Source organism: Poecile atricapillus, chromosome W, assembly GCF_030490865.1.
Source record: "Poecile atricapillus isolate bPoeAtr1 chromosome W, bPoeAtr1.hap1, whole genome shotgun sequence".
In the NCBI taxonomy this organism is placed as follows: domain Eukaryota; kingdom Metazoa; phylum Chordata; class Aves; order Passeriformes; family Paridae; genus Poecile; species Poecile atricapillus.
This window is the reverse complement of record NC_081288.1, coordinates 69,429,026-69,444,795: the sequence shown is the minus strand read 5'-3', so window position 1 is coordinate 69,444,795 and position 15,770 is coordinate 69,429,026.

Sequence of the window (15,770 nt, the reverse complement as noted above, 5' to 3'; positions counted from 1 at the left end):
ATTGTCACTATATCTTTTACTTGCCAAGGAAAGGCACTCAGAGTCACTTGGCCTTGCCTTGCCTTTGATGCTGTGGCTAGTCTACTCTTGTTTTGCTTGCTTGCTTATGTGTGCCTTGCCTGGCAAGACCTAGAAAGACCTTCCTTGCTTTGCTTTGCCTTGCCTACCGCTCTTTGCAATGCAAACCAAGTGTAGGCGCAATTGTAGGCAAGTCAAGGGAGAAGCTGACAAGGCTGGAGCCATGAGGGGCAAGCAAATGGAGTGGTAGGTGAGAGAAGGCCCAGAACTTCTAGGCAAGGATGGGCATAGGAAGGCCAGGCAGAAACAGGAGGGGCTAGGCAAGGCTAGGTTTCCCTGGAGGAAAGCAGTAGGCAGATCAAGTGTGGGCGTAGGCACTGGAGGGAGTGCAAGGCTAGGGAGGCAAGGCAGGGCAAGGCAAGGAAACTTTTGGGTCACCAAGGCAAGACAAATGAGAGGTACATTCAAAGACTGCTGGTACACAAAAGGGGCTAGGACAGACTTCTCTGGCTGGCCTTGATCTCACATGGGCCATCTCTAATCTGCACCTAAAACACTTGGATTACCTGCTTTCCTTGGTATACAAAAGAACTGTCATTCTGGTCCTGAAGCGCAAAGGTGAAATGTGAATTTTATGTCCAAAATTCAAGACATGTAAGGATAGGTGCCAGAAGCAAGCTGCCAGGACAGATGGGTGTGCTTGCACGTGACCTCTTTTGGGCTTCCTCTCACATGCTCCTGAAACGCTGGAGGTACGTGAAAGCCTTGAGAGTCCTAGGAGAAGCAGGCAGGGCAAGGCAAGATGAAGAAATTCCGCAAAAAGAGGGGTATTGAATTCCAGGTGGGGGACGAGTGAGCAAGGGAATGCAAGGCAAGGGAGAGGAGAGGTTCAAAGGTAACGCCAAGAAAAGTGGTGGCTTTGCCAGGCAAGACAAAGGAGAGGCAAGCAAGGCAATGAGAGTCCTAGAAGGAGAAGGAAATGAAAGATTGGAGCTGGACAAAGGGGAAGGGAAACTGGACAAAGTGGCAAGGGGTATGGGTGGTGCAAGGCACTGGACTGGTAGGAAGGGCAAGGGAAAGACATGGATGGGTCAGGAAGGAAGAGGAAAACAATGTCCAGGAATGACAAAGAAATGCAAGGTTGGATAGGAAAGGAAAGGCAAGGCAATGTAGGGAAGGGGTAGGCCAGACAATGGGTGTCTTAAGAGGAAAAGTATGCATAGCAAGGCCAAGAAAAAAGCGGTAAAGAAGTTAGCGTGGGGGATAGGTGAGTGTAGCTGAGAAAGAAAGAAAGAAAGTGCCTCATTCCAGTATGTATGTATGCATGTGTTTGTGAAGTTTGCAGGATGTAAAGCAGAGACTTGATGGTGGAGTGAAAGGATGCTTTTGAATACACGTGGCAAGGTCCAAGCAAACTATTTGTCTTGGCACATCTGTGTCCCATAAACTTCTTAGTTTAGATTCAGACTGTAAGCGGGACAGAGAACACCCCTAAAATTACAGCTGAGCAAGAAAGCAGGTCGCATCAGCGTGTTTTAAATAAAGCAGTTTTTTTGTGTGAGAAGAAAATGGACATATGAGACTCCAGCAGTATCGACGTTCAGCTTAGAAGCAAAGTGCAATGATTCCGTACAAACTCTGAAAATGAAACGCAGCAATAAAAAGGCAATGGGACATGTCAGCGAAAGCTTTGTGGCCAAGCAGGGTGAGATGTTTGAAGCAGAACCACAGTTTGGTTTCACTAAGGATCCATCATGGTGGATTGCAAACATGTGCCAAGACAACACATATTCTGCAGCTGTTGCAGCTCTCCGCAGGAACACTAGCGCTTTCCCTTAGACTCTAAAATGCAGAGAAATGGCCTGCACAGCGCAGAAGCTATTTGTGCTGCTTGTACACCTCTTCCAACCCCTCAGTGGAAACTATTGCGCCTGCCTTTAGACTCTGAGATCCAGAGAATACAATGGTAGAGGCAGTGGAGAATGGAAAGAGAGAGTGAAGTTTGATGAGTGAGTTTGATGTGACTTATGTGGAGCACGCAGAAAATGTAGCCCCGTACTGGTTTTTACACCTGGAGCCTATTTCTGTAAGACATTTCAGGTGGACATTTTTGATCAAGAAGCCAGAGTGAAAAAATTGACAGCAGGTCTCTCTGGGAAAGAAAAAGCAGCAAGGCGTCGTGTGCCATTTAAATGCTGCTATAAGAAGGGCGTACTTTAGCAGCATCTCTCTTGACACTTCTATCTGTGTAATCTCTAGCTGCTTGGACACAGCGACACTGAAAATAATTGTACTGCAAATACCAAGTGACACAGGGAAAAAGGGTAGGTCAGCAAATGCCTTCTGTCCTGGCACATCTCTCAGTCAGAACTCCAGCTGAAAAATTTTGCTGTAATGATGGACTTTGCCACTTGGAGAGAATTTATATAGTTGGGAAGAAGCATTCAAAGCCGTAGTGCATTTCGTCTATTTTACGGACTGCAAAGGCACTCTAAAGGCCAGCACTAGCTTTTTGTTGGACTTTTTCTTTTTGAGTAGCTGCTGGACGTTTTGAAGCGGTTTTGGATCTGCTAGAGTGCAAGGTAATACATAGAGTTTGAGGAAAGTGATATACACATTTTATATCTCCAGGGAGGTGGATGCAGTTCAGTGTGTGCGAGTTACATGTTGAGCAGCTGATCACACAGAAAAGAAGAGGCTGCGCTGCAATTGCCTTTTCATTTGCAGCTTATAAACTGCACAGCCCACAATGAAACAATTCCACTTCCTTCTGTGCTACATACAGGATCACATTCTCTCAGTCTCTAAGTGCCAGGACCCCCAGCGGAGCTCTTCCCTGCGCTGCTCCTACACCAATGAGGCCGGAGCCGCAAACAGCTTGGCTTTTTCCCTGGCACCGTCTGCCAGCGCTCATCAAAATAACCACACGATGGCGCTGTCGACTAACAAAAGAAGGAAACGCACCGAGGCCAGCTCCAAAGGACAGAGCTGAGTTGGAAACGTCCCTGCTCTCAAATTAACTGTGCCAGGAAAAAAAGACTTTGCTGATCTTCCCCCTCCAAGTGTGCAAACACTTTTGCACCACACTCAAAGGGCAACACGAAATCCTCTGCCCTAACAAACATTTTCACTCTCGCAGAGTCCGGTAACAAACTCAAAGACATCCGCTCAACAAATGTGCCAGCGGAGAGAGAAAGTTCTTTGCTGCCTACAATTTCAGCTTCACCCATCAAACAATGAACACACACCCTGCTATTGGCACTTTTCTTTTCAGCTCTACGCTCCTAAGCTTTCAGTCTCAGAGTCAAGATCCAAGCAGCATGGCAACAGGGACTACTCACACACTAAAGCTACAAGGACAAAAAGCTCAACAACTTGGTGTCTAGATTCCCACTGTCAGTTCAACAGCTCTAACCCACAGGGAAACCTCTTGGGAAAAACCTTTAAATTCACTGAGACCACCCAAAGTGCCCATCCAAACTTAATTTCTTTGCCAAAGAGAAGAACAAGAAGCTCATTTCAAGAGAAAGGGCATCCCCTCCTCCAAAATCCAAAACATCCAGTGACTGATCCCATACAATGGTGTCAGAACACTCTTACTAGAGGCAGACAGCCTTCCAAAGATGGATACTGACTCAATGACTGTACAAATTGAGGGAGTGCTTCCAAATATGCCGGCACAAGAAGCTGCTGTCGTCCTTGAGCTGCGCGACACAGCTTCTTATCTGCACCTCCAACTCTGGGGCTACGTGCTTTCCTTCCCATGAGAAAGCATTGCCATTCTCCTTCAGGAACTTACCAAGCCAAGCTGTATGCCATGTCCTGTACTATGTCCAACAATGGCTCCTGCACAGAAGGGTCTACGACATAAATATCTCGCTGGACTATACCTCCTCATGGTACCTTTAACGCCTGCCCTATTACATTGTCACTATATCTTTTACTTGCCAAGGAAAGGCACTCAGAGTCACTTGGCCTTGCCTTGCCTGTGATGCTGTGGCTAGTCTACTCTTGTTTTGCTTGCTTGCTTATGTGTGCCTTGCCTGGCAGAACCTAGAAAGACCTTCCTTGCTTTGCTTTGTCTTGCCTACCGCTCTTTGCAATGCAAACCAAGTGTAGGCGCAATTGTAGGCAAGTCAAGGGAGAAGCTGACAAGGCTGGAGCCATGAGGGGCAAGCAAATGGAGTGGTAGGTGAGAGAAGGCCCAGAACTTCTAGGCAAGGATGGGCATAGGAAGGCCAGGCAGAAACAGGAAGGGCTAGGCAAGGCTAGGTTTCCCCGGAGGAAAGCAGTAGGCAGGTCAAGTGTGGGCGTAGGCACTGGAGGGAGTGCAAGGCTAGGGAGGCAAGGCAGGGCAAGGCAAGGAAACTTTTGGGTCACCAAGGCAAGACAAATGAGAGGTACATTCAAAGACTGCTGGTACACAAAAGGGGCTAGGACAGACTTCTCTGGCTGGCCTTGATCTCACATGGGCCATCTCTAATCTGCACCTAAAACACTTGGATTACCTGCTTTCCTTGGTATACAAAAGAACTGTCATTCTGGTCCTGAAGCGCAAAGGTGAAATGTGAATTTTATGTCCAAAATTCAAGACATGTAAGGATAGGTGCCAGAAGCAAGCTGCCAGGACAGATGGGTGTGCTTGCACGTGACCTCTTTTGGGCTTCCTCTCACATGCTCCTGAAACGCTGGAGGTACGTGAAAGCCTTGAGAGTCCTAGGAGAAGCAGGCAGGGCAAGGCAAGATGAAGAAATTCCGCAAAAAGAGGGGTATTGAATTCCAGGTGGGGGACGAGTGAGCAAGGGAATGCAAGGCAAGGGAGAGGAGAGGTTCAAAGGTAACGCCAAGAAAAGTGGTGGCTTTGCCAGGCAAGACAAAGGAGAGGCAAGCAAGGCAATGAGAGTCCTAGAAGGAGAAGGAAATGAAAGATTGGAGCTGGACAAAGGGGAAGGGAAACCGGACAAAGTGGCAAGGGGGATGGGTGGTGCAAGGCACTGGACTGGTAGGAAGGGCAAGGGAAAGACATGGATGGGTCAGGAAGGAAGAGGAAAACAATGGCCAGGAATGACAAAGAAATGAAAGGTTGGATAGGAAAGGAAAGGCAAGGCAATGTAGGGAAGGGGTAGGCCAGACAATGGGTGTCTTAAGAGGAAAAGTATGCATAGCAAGGCCAAGAGAAAAGCGGTAAAAAAGTTAGCGTGGGGGATAGGTGAGTGTAGCTGAGAAAGAAAGAAAGAAAGAAAGTGCCTCATTCCAGTATGTATGTATGTATGTGTGTGTGAAGTTTGCAGGATGTAAAGCAGAGACTTGATGGTGGAGTGAAAGGATGCTTTTGAATACACGTGGCAAGGTCCAAGCAAACTATTTGTCTTGGCACATCTGTGTCCCATAAACTTCTTAGTTTAGATTCAGACTGTAAGCGGGACAGAGAACACCCCTAAAATTACAGCTGAGCAAGAAAGCAGGTCGCATCAGCATGTTTTAAAGGAAGCAGTTTTTTTGTGTGAGAAGAAAATGGACATATGAGACTCCAGCAGTATCGACGTTCAGCTTAGAAGCAAAGTGCAATGATTCCGTACAAACTCTGAAAATGAAACGCAGCAATAAAAAGGCAATGGGACATGTCAGCGAAAGCTTTGTGGCCAAGCAGGGTGAGATGTTTGAAGCAGAACCACAGTTTGGTTTCACTAAGGATCCATCATGGTGGATTGCAAACATGTGCCAAGACAACACATATTCTGCAGCTGTTGCAGCTCTCCGCAGGAACACTAGCGCTTTCCCTTAGACTCTAAAATGCAGAGAAATGGCCTGCACAGCGCAGAAGCTATTTGTGCTGCTTGTACACCTCTTCCAACCCCTCAGTGGAAACTATTGCGCCTGCCTTTAGACTCTGAGATCCAGAGAACACAATGGTAGAGGCAGTGGAGAATGGAAGGAGAGAGTGAAGTTTGATGAGTGAGTTTGATGTGACTTATGTGGAGCACGCAGAAAATGTAGCCCCGTACTGGTTTTTACACCTGGAGCCTATTTCTGTAAGACATTTCAGGTGGACATTTTTGATCAAGAAGCCAGAGTGAAAAAATTGACAGCAGGTCTCTCTGGGAAAGAAAAAGCAGCAAGGCGTCGTGTGCCATTTAAATGCTGCTATAAGAAGGGCGTACTTTAGCAGCATCTCTCTTGACACTTCTATCTGTGTAATCTCTAGCTGCTTGGACACAGCGGCACTGAAAATAATTGCACTGCAAATACCAAGTTACACAGGGAAAAAGGGTAGGTCAGCAAATGCCTTCTGTCCTGGCACATCTCTCAGTCAGAACTCCAGCTGAAAAATTTTGCTGTAATGATGGACTTTGCCACTTGGAGAGAATTTATATAGTTGGGAAGAAGCATTCAAAGCCCTAGTGCATTTCGTCCATTTTACGGACTGCAAAGGCACTCTAAAGGCCAGCACTAGCTTTTTGTTGGACTTTTTCTTTTTGAGTAGCTGCTGGACGTTTTGAAGCGGTTTGGGATCTGCTAGAGTGCAAGGTAATACATAGAGTTTGAGGAAAGTGATATACACATTTTATATCTCCAGGGAGGTGGATGCAGTTCAGTGTGTGCGAGTTACATGTTGAGCAGCTGATCACACAGAAAAGAAGAGGCTGCGCTGCAATTGCCTTTTCATTTGCAGCTTATAAACTGCACAGCCCACAATGAAACAATTCCATATCCTTCTGTGCTACATACAGGATCACATTCTCTCAGTCTCTAAGAGCCAGGACCCCCAGCGGAGCTCTTCCCTGCGCTGCTCCTACACCAATGAGGCCGGAGCCGCAAACAGCTTGGCTTTTTCCCTGGCACCGTCTGCCAGCGCTCATCAAAATAACCACACGATGGCGCTGTCGACTAACAAAAGAAGGAAACGCACCGAGGCCAGCTCCAAAGGACAGAGCCGAGTTGGAAACGTCCCTGCTCTCAAATTAACTGTGCCAGGAAAAAAAGACTTTGCTGATCTTCCCCCTCCAAGTGTGCAAACACTTTTGCACCACACTCAAAGGGCAACACGAAATCCTCTGCCCTAACAAACATTTTCACTCTCGCAGAGTCCGGTAACAAACTCAAAGACATCCGCTCAACAAATGTGCCAGCGGAGAGAGAAAGTTCTTTGCTGCCTACAATTTCAACTTCACCCATCAAACAATGAACACACACCCTGCTATTGGCACTTTTCTTTTCAGCTCTACGCTCCTAAGCTTTCAGTCTCAGAGTCAAGATCCAAGCAGCACGGCAACAGGGACTACTCACACACTAAAGCTACAAGGACAAAAAGCTCAACAACTTGGTGTCTAGATTCCCACTGTCAGTTCAACAGCTCTAACCCACAGGGAAACCTCTTGGGAAAAACCTTTAAATTCACTGAGACCACCCAAAGTGCCCATCCAAACTTAATTTCTTTGCCAAAGAGAAGAACAAGAAGCTCATTTCAAGAGAAAGGGCATCCCCTCCTCCAAAATCCAAAACATCCAGTGACTGATCCCATACAATGGTGTCAGAACACTCTTACTAGAGGCAGACAGCCTTCCAAAGATGGATACTGACTCAATGACTGTACAAATTGAGGGAGTGCTTCCAAATATGCCGGCACAAGAAGCTGCTGTCGTCCTTGAGCTGCGCGACACAGCTTCTTATCTGCACCTCCAACTCTGGGGCTACGTGCTTTCCTTCCCATGAGAAAGCATTGCCATTCTCCTTCAGGAACTTACCAAGCCAAGCTGTATGCCATGTCCTGTACTATGTCCAACAATGGCTCCTGCACAGAAGGGTCTACGACATAAATATCTTGCTGGACTATACCTCCTCATGCTACCTTTAACGCCTGCCCCATTACATTGTCACTATATCTTTTACTTGCCAAGGAAAGGCACTCAGAGTCACTTGGCCTTGCCTTGCCTTTGATGCTGTGGCTAGTCTACTCTTGTTTTGCTTGCTTGCTTATGTGTGCCTTACCTGGCAAGACCTAGAAAGACCTTCCTTGCTTTGCTTTGCCTTGCCTACCGCTCTTTGCAATGCAAACCAAGTGTAGGCGCAATTGTAGGCAAGTCAAGGGAGAAGCTGACAAGGCTGGAGCCATGAGGGGCAAGCAAATGGAGTGGTAGGTGAGAGAAGGCCCAGAACTTCTAGGCAAGGATGGGCATAGGAAGGCCAGGCAGAAACAGGAAGGGCTAGGCAAGGCTAGGTTTCCCCGGAGGAAAGCAGTAGGCAGGTCAAGTGTGGGCGTAGGCACTGGAGGGAGTGCAAGGCTAGGGAGGCAAGGCAGGGCAAGGCAAGGAAACTTTTGGGTCACCAAGGCAAGACAAATGAGAGGTACATTCAAAGACTGCTGGTACACAAAAGGGGCTAGGACAGACTTCTCTGGCTGGCCTTGATCTCACATGGGCCATCTCTAATCTGCACCTAAAACACTTGGATTACCTGCTTTCCTTGGTATACAAAAGAACTGTCATTCTGGTCCTGAAGCGCAAAGGTGAAATGTGAATTTTATGTCCAAAATTCAAGACATGTAAGGATAGGTGCCAGAAGCAAGCTGCCAGGACAGATGGGTGTGCTTGCACGTGACCTCTTTTGGGCTTCCTCTCACATGCTCCTGAAACGCTGGAGGTACGTGAAAGCCTTGAGAGTCCTAGGAGAAGCAGGCAGGGCAAGGCAAGATGAAGAAATTCCGCAAAAAGAGGGGTATTGAATTCCAGGTGGGGGACGAGTGAGCAAGGGAATGCATGGCAAGGGAGAAGAGAGGTTCAAAGGGAACGCCAAGAAAAGTGGTGGCTTTGCCAGGCAAGACAAAGGAGAGGCAAGCAAGGCAATGAGAGTCCTAGAAGGAGAAGGAAATGAAAGATTGGAGCTGGACAAAGGGGAAGGGAAACCGGACAAAGTGGCAAGGGGGATGGGTGGTGCAAGGCACTGGACTGGTAGGAAGGGCAAGGGAAAGACATGGATGGGTCAGGAAGGAAGAGGAAAACAATGGCCAGGAATGACAAAGAAATGCAAGGTTGGATAGGAAAGGAAAGGCAAGGCAATGTAGGGAAGGGGTAGGCCAGACAATGGGTGTCTTAAGAGGAAAAGTATGCATAGCAAGGCCAAGAGAAAAGCGGTAAAGAAGTTAGCGTGGGGGATAGGTGAGTGTAGCTGAGAAAGAAAGAAAGAAAATGCCTCATTCCAGTATGTATGTATGTGTGTGTGAAGTTTGCAGGATGTAAAGCAGAGACTTGATGGTGGAGTGAAAGGATGCTTTTGAATACACGTGGCAAGGTCCAAGCAAACTATTTGTCTTGGCACATCTGTGTCCCATAAACTTCTTAGTTTAGATTCAGACTGTAAGCGGGACAGAGAACACCCCTAAAATTACAGCTGAGCAAGAAAGCAGGTCGCATCAGCATGTTTTAAAGGAAGCAGTTTTTTTGTGTGAGAAGAAAATGGACATATGAGACTCCAGCAGTATCGACGTTCAGCTTAGAAGCAAAGTGCAATGATTCCGTACAAACTTTGAAAATGAAACGCGGCCATAAAAAGGCAATGGGACATGTCAGCGAAAGCTTTGTGGCCAAGCAGGGTGAGATGTTTGAAGCAGAACCACAGTTTGGTTTCACTAAGGATCCATCATGGTGGATTGCAAACATGTGCCAAGACAACACATATTCTGCAGCTGTTGCAGCTCTCCGCAGGAACACTAGCGCTTTCCCTTAGACTCTAAAATGCAGAGAAATGGCCTGCGCAGCGCAGAAGCTATTTGTGCTGCTTGTACACCTCTTCCAACCCCTCAGTGGAAACTATTGCGCCTGCCTTTAGACTCTGAGATCCAGAGAACACAATGGTAGAGGCAGTGGAGAATGGAAGGAGAGAGTGAAGTTTGATGAGTGAGTTTGATGTGACTTATGTGGAGCACGCAGAAAATGTAGCCCCGTACTGGTTTTTACACCTGGAGCCTATTTCTGTAAGACATTTCAGGTGGACATTTTTGATCAAGAAGCCAGAGTGAAAAAATTGACAGCAGGTCTCTCTGGGAAAGAAAAAGCAGCAAGGCGTCGTGTGCCATTTAAATGCTGCTATAAGAAGGGCGTACTTTAGCAGCATCTCTCTTGACACTTCTATCTGTGTAATCTCTAGCTGCTTGGACACAGCGGCACTGAAAATAATTGTACTGCAAATACCAAGTTACACAGGGAAAAAGGGTAGGTCAGCAAATGCCTTCTGTCTTGGCACATCTTTCAGTCAGAACTCCAGCTGAAAAATTTTGCTGTAATGATGGACTTTGCCACTTGGAGAGAATTTATATAGTTGGGAAGAAACATTCAAAGCCGTAGTGCATTTCGTCTATTTTACGGACTGCAAAGGCACTATAAAGGCCAGCACTAGCTTTTTGTTGGACTTTTTCTTTTTGAGTAGCTGCTGGACGTTTTGAAGCGGTTTGGGATCTGCTAGAGTGCAAGGTAATACATAGAGTTTGAGGAAAGTGATATACACATTTTATATCTCCAGGGAGGTGGATGCAGTTCAGTGTGTGCGAGTTACATGTTGAGCAGCTGATCACACAGAAAAGAAGAGGCTGCGCTGCAATTGCCTTTTCATTTGCAGCTTATAAACTGCACAGCCCACAATGAAACAATTCCACTTCCTTCTGTGCTACATACAGGATCACATTCTCTCAGTCTCTAAGAGCCAGGACCCCCAGCGGAGCTCTTCCCTGCGCTGCTCCTACACCAATGAGGCCGGAGCCGCAAACAGCTTGGCTTTTTCCCTGGCACCGTCTGCCAGCGCTCATCAAAATAACCACACGATGGCGCTGTCGACTAACAAAAGAAGGAAACGCACCGAGGCCAGCTCCAAAGGACAGAGCCGAGTTGGAAACGTCCCTGCTCTCAAATTAACTGTGCCAGGAAAAAAAGACTTTGCTGATCTTCCCCCTCCAAGTGTGCAAACACTTTTGCACCACACTCAAAGGGCAACACGAAATCCTCTGCCCTAACAAACATTTTCACTCTCGCAGAGTCCGGTAACAAACTCAAAGACATCCGCTCAACAAATGTGCCAGCGGAGAGAGAAAGTTCTTTGCTGCCTACAATTTCAGCTTCACCCATCAAACAATAAACACACACCCTGCTATTGGCACTTTTCTTTTCAGCTCTACGCTCCTAAGCTTTCAGTCTCAGAGTCAAGATCCAAGCAGCATGGCAACAGGGACTACTCACACACTAAAGCTACAAGGACAAAAAGCTCAACAACTTGCTGTCTAGATTCCCACTGTCAGTTCAACAGCTCTAACCCACAGGGAAACCTCTTGGGAAAAACCTTTAAATTCACTGAGACCACCCAAAGTGCCCATCCAAACTTAATTTCTTTGCCAAAGAGAAGAACAAGAAGCTCATTTCAAGAGAAAGGGCATCCCCTCCTCCAAAATCCAAAACATCCAGTGACTGATCCCATACAATGGTGTCAGAACACTCTTACTAGAGGCAGACAGCCTTCCAAAGATGGATACTGACTCAATGACTGTACAAATTGAGGGAGTGCTTCCAAATATGCCGGCACAAGAAGCTGCTGTCGTCCTTGAGCTGCGCGACACAGCTTCTTATCTGCACCTCCAACTCTGGGGCTATGTGCTTTCCTTCCCATGAGAAAGCATTGCCATTCTCCTTCAGGAACTTACCAAGCCAAACTGTATGCCATGTCCTGTAGTATGTCCAACAATGGCTCCTGCACAGAAGGGTCTACGACATAAATACCTTGCTGGACTATACCTCCTCATGGTACCTTTAACGCCTGCCCTATTACATTGTCACTATATCTTTTACTTGCCAAGGAAAGGCACTCAGAGTCACTTGGCCTTGCCTTGCCTTTGATGCTGTGGCTAGTCTACTCTTGTTTTGCTTGCTTGCTTATGTGTGCCTTGCCTGGCAAGACCTAGAAAGACCTTCCTTGCTTTGCTTTGCCTTGCCTACCGCTCTTTGCAATGCAAACCAAGTGTAGGCGCAATTGTAGGCAAGTCAAGGGAGAAGCTGACAAGGCTGAAGCCATGAGGGGCAAGCAAATGGAGTGGTAGGTGAGAGAAGGCCCAGAACTTCTAGGCAAGGATGGGCATAGGAAGGCCAGGCAGAAACAGGAGGGGCTAGGCAAGGCTAGGTTTCCCTGGAGGAAAGCAGTAGGCAGATCAAGTGTGGGCGTAGGCACTGGAAGGAGTGCAAGGCTAGGGAGGCAAGGCAGGGCAAGGCAAGGAAACTTTTGGGTCACCAAGGCAAGACAAATGAGAGGTACATTCAAAGACTGCTGGTACACAAAAGGGGCTAGGACAGACTTCTCTGGCTGGCCTTGATCTCACATGGGCCATCTCTAATCTGCACCTAAAACACTTGGATTACCTGCTTTCCTTGGTATACAAAAGAACTGTCATTCTGGTCCTGAAGCGCAAAGGTGAAATGTGAATTTTATGTCCAAAATTCAAGACATGTAAGGATAGGTGCCAGAAGCAAGCTGCCAGGACAGATGGGTGTGCTTGCACGTGACCTCTTTTGGGCTTCCTCTCACATGCTCCTGAAACGCTGGAGGTACGTGAAAGCCTTGAGAGTCCTAGGAGAAGCAGGCAGGGCAAGGCAAGATGAAGAAATTCCGCAAAAAGAGGGGTATTGAATTCCAGGTGGGGGACGAGTGAGCAAGGGAATGCAAGGCAAGGGAGAGGAGAGGTTCAAAGGTAACGCCAAGAAAAGTGGTGGCTTTGCCAGGCAAGACAAAGGAGAGGCAAGCAAGGCAATGAGAGTCCTAGAAGGAGAAGGAAATGAAAGATTGGAGCTGGACAAAGGGGAAGGGAAACTGGACAAAGTGGCAAGGGGGATGGGTGGTGCAAGGCACTGGACTGGTAGGAAGGGCAAGGGAAAGACATGGATGGGTCAGGGAGGAAGAGGAAAACAATGGCCAGGAATGACAAAGAAATGCAAGGTTGGATAGGAAAGGAAAGGCAAGGCAATGTAGGGAAGGGGTAGGCCAGACAATGGGTGTCTTAAGAGGAAAAGTATGCATAGCAAGGCCAAGAGAAAAGCGGTAAAGAAGTTAGCGTGGGGAATAGGTGAGTGTAGCTGAGAAAGAAAGAAAGAAAGAAAGTGCCTCATTCCAGTATGTATGTATGTATGTGTGTGTGAAGTTTGCAGGATGTAAAGCAGAGACTTGATGGTGGAGTGAAAGGATGCTTTTGAATACACGTGGCAAGGTCCAAGCAAACTATTTGTCTTGGCACATCTGTGTCCCATAAACTTCTTAGTTTAGATTCAGACTGTAAGCGGGACAGAGAACACCCCTAAAATTACAGCTGAGCAAGAAAGCAGGTCGCATCAGCATGTTTTAAAGGAAGCAGTTTTTTTGTGTGAGAAGAAAATGGACATATGAGACTCCAGCAGTATCGACGTTCAGCTTAGAAGCAAAGTGCAATGATTCCGTACAAACTCTGAAAATGAAACGCAGCAATAAAAAGGCAATGGGACATGTCAGCGAAAGCTTTGTGGCCAAGCAGGGTGAGATGTTTGAAGCAGAACCACAGTTTGGTTTCACTAAGGATCCATCATGGTGGATTGCAAACATGTGCCAAGACAACACATATTCTGCAGCTGTTGCAGCTCTCCGCAGGAACACTAGCGCTTTCCCTTAGACTCTAAAATGCAGAGAAATGGCCTGCGCAGCGCAGAAGCTATTTGTGCTGCTTGTACACCTCTTCCAACCCCTCAGTGGAAACTATTGCGCCTGCCTTTAGACTCTGAGATCCAGAGAACACAATGGTAGAGGCAGTGGAGAATGGAAGGAGAGAGCGGAGTTTGATGAGTGAGTTTGATGTGACTTATGTGGAGCACGCAGAAAATGTAGCCCCGTACTGGTTTTTACACCTGGAGCCTATTTCTGTAAGACACTTCAGGTGGACATTTTTGATCAAGAAGCCAGAGTGAAAAAATTGACAGCAGGTCTCTCTGGGAAAGAAAAAGCAGCAAGGCGTCGTGTGCCATTTAAATGCTGCTATAAGAAGGGCGTACTTTAGCAGCATCTCTCTTGACACTTCTATCTGTGTAATCTCTAGCTGCTTGGACACAGCGACACTGAAAATAATTGTACTGCAAATACCAAGTTACACAGGGAAAAAGGGTAGGTCAGCAAATGCCTTCTGTCCTGGCACATCTCTCAGTCAGAACTCCAGCTGAAAAATTTTGCTGTAATGATGGACTTTGCCACTTGGAGAGAATTTATATAGTTGCGAAGAAGCATTCAAAGCCCTAGTGCATTTCGTCTATTTTACGGACTGCAAAGGCACTATAAAGGCCAGCACTAGCTTTTTGTTGGACTTTTTCTTTTTGAGTAGCTGCTGGACGTTTTGAAGCGGTTTGGGATCTGCTAGAGTGCAAGGTAATACATAGAGTTTGAGGAAAGTGATATACACATTTTATATCTCCAGGGAGGTGGATGCAGTTCAGTGTGTGCGAGTTACATGTTGAGCAGCTGATCACACAGAAAAGAAGAGGCTGTGCTGCAATTGCCTTTTCATTTGCAGCTTATAAACTGCACAGCCCACAATGAAACAATTCCACTTCCTTCTGTGCTACATACAGGATCACATTCTCTCAGTCTCTAAGAGCCAGGACCCCCAGCGGAGCTCTTCCCTGCGCTGCTCCTACACCAATGAGGCCGGAGCCGCAAACAGCTTGGCTTTTTCCCTGGCACCGTCTGCCAGCGCTCATCAAAATAACCACACGATGGCGCTGTCGACTAACAAAAGAAGGAAACGCACCGAGGCCAGCTCCAAAGGACAGAGCCCAGTTGGAAACGTCCCTGCTCTCAAATTAACTGTGCCAGGAAAAAAAGACTTTGCTGATCTTCCCCCTCCAAGTGTGCAAACACTTTTGCACCACACTCAAAGGGCAACACGAAATCCTCTGCCCTAACAAACATTTTCACTCTCGCAGAGTCCGGTAACAAACTCAAAGACATCCGCTCAACAAATGTGCCAGCGGAGAGAGAAAGTTCATTGCTGCCTACAATTTCAACTTCACCCATCAAACAATGAACACACACCCTGCTATTGGCACTTTTCTTTTCAGCTCTACGCTCCTAAGCTTTCAGTCTCAGAGTCAAGATCCAAGCAGCATGGCAACAGGGACTACTCACACACTAAAGCTACAAGGACAAAAAGCTCAACAACTTGCTGTCTAGATTCCCACTGTCAGTTCAACAGCTCTAACCCACAGGGAAACCTCTTGGGAAAAACCTTTAAATTCACTGAGACCACCCAAAGTGCCCATCCAAACTTAATTTCTTTGCCAAAGAGAAGAACAAGAAGCTCATTTCAAGAGAAAGGGCATCCCCTCCTCCAAAATCCAAAACATCCAGTGACTGATCCCATACAATGGTGTCAGAACACTCTTACTAGAGGCAGACAGCCTTCCAAAGATGGATACTGACTCAATGACTGTACAAATTGAGGGAGTGCTTCCAAATATGCCGGCACAAGAAGCTGCTGTCGTCCTTGGGCTGCGCGACACAGCTTCTTATCTGCACCTCCAACTCTGGGGCTACGTGCTTTCCTTCCCATGAGAAAGCATTGCCATTCTCCTTCAGGAACTTACCAAGCCAAGCTGTATGCCATGTCCTGTACTATGTCCAACAATGGCTCCTGCACAGAAGGGTCTACGACATAAATATCTTGCTGGACTATACCTCCTCATGGTACCTTTAACGCCTGCCCCATT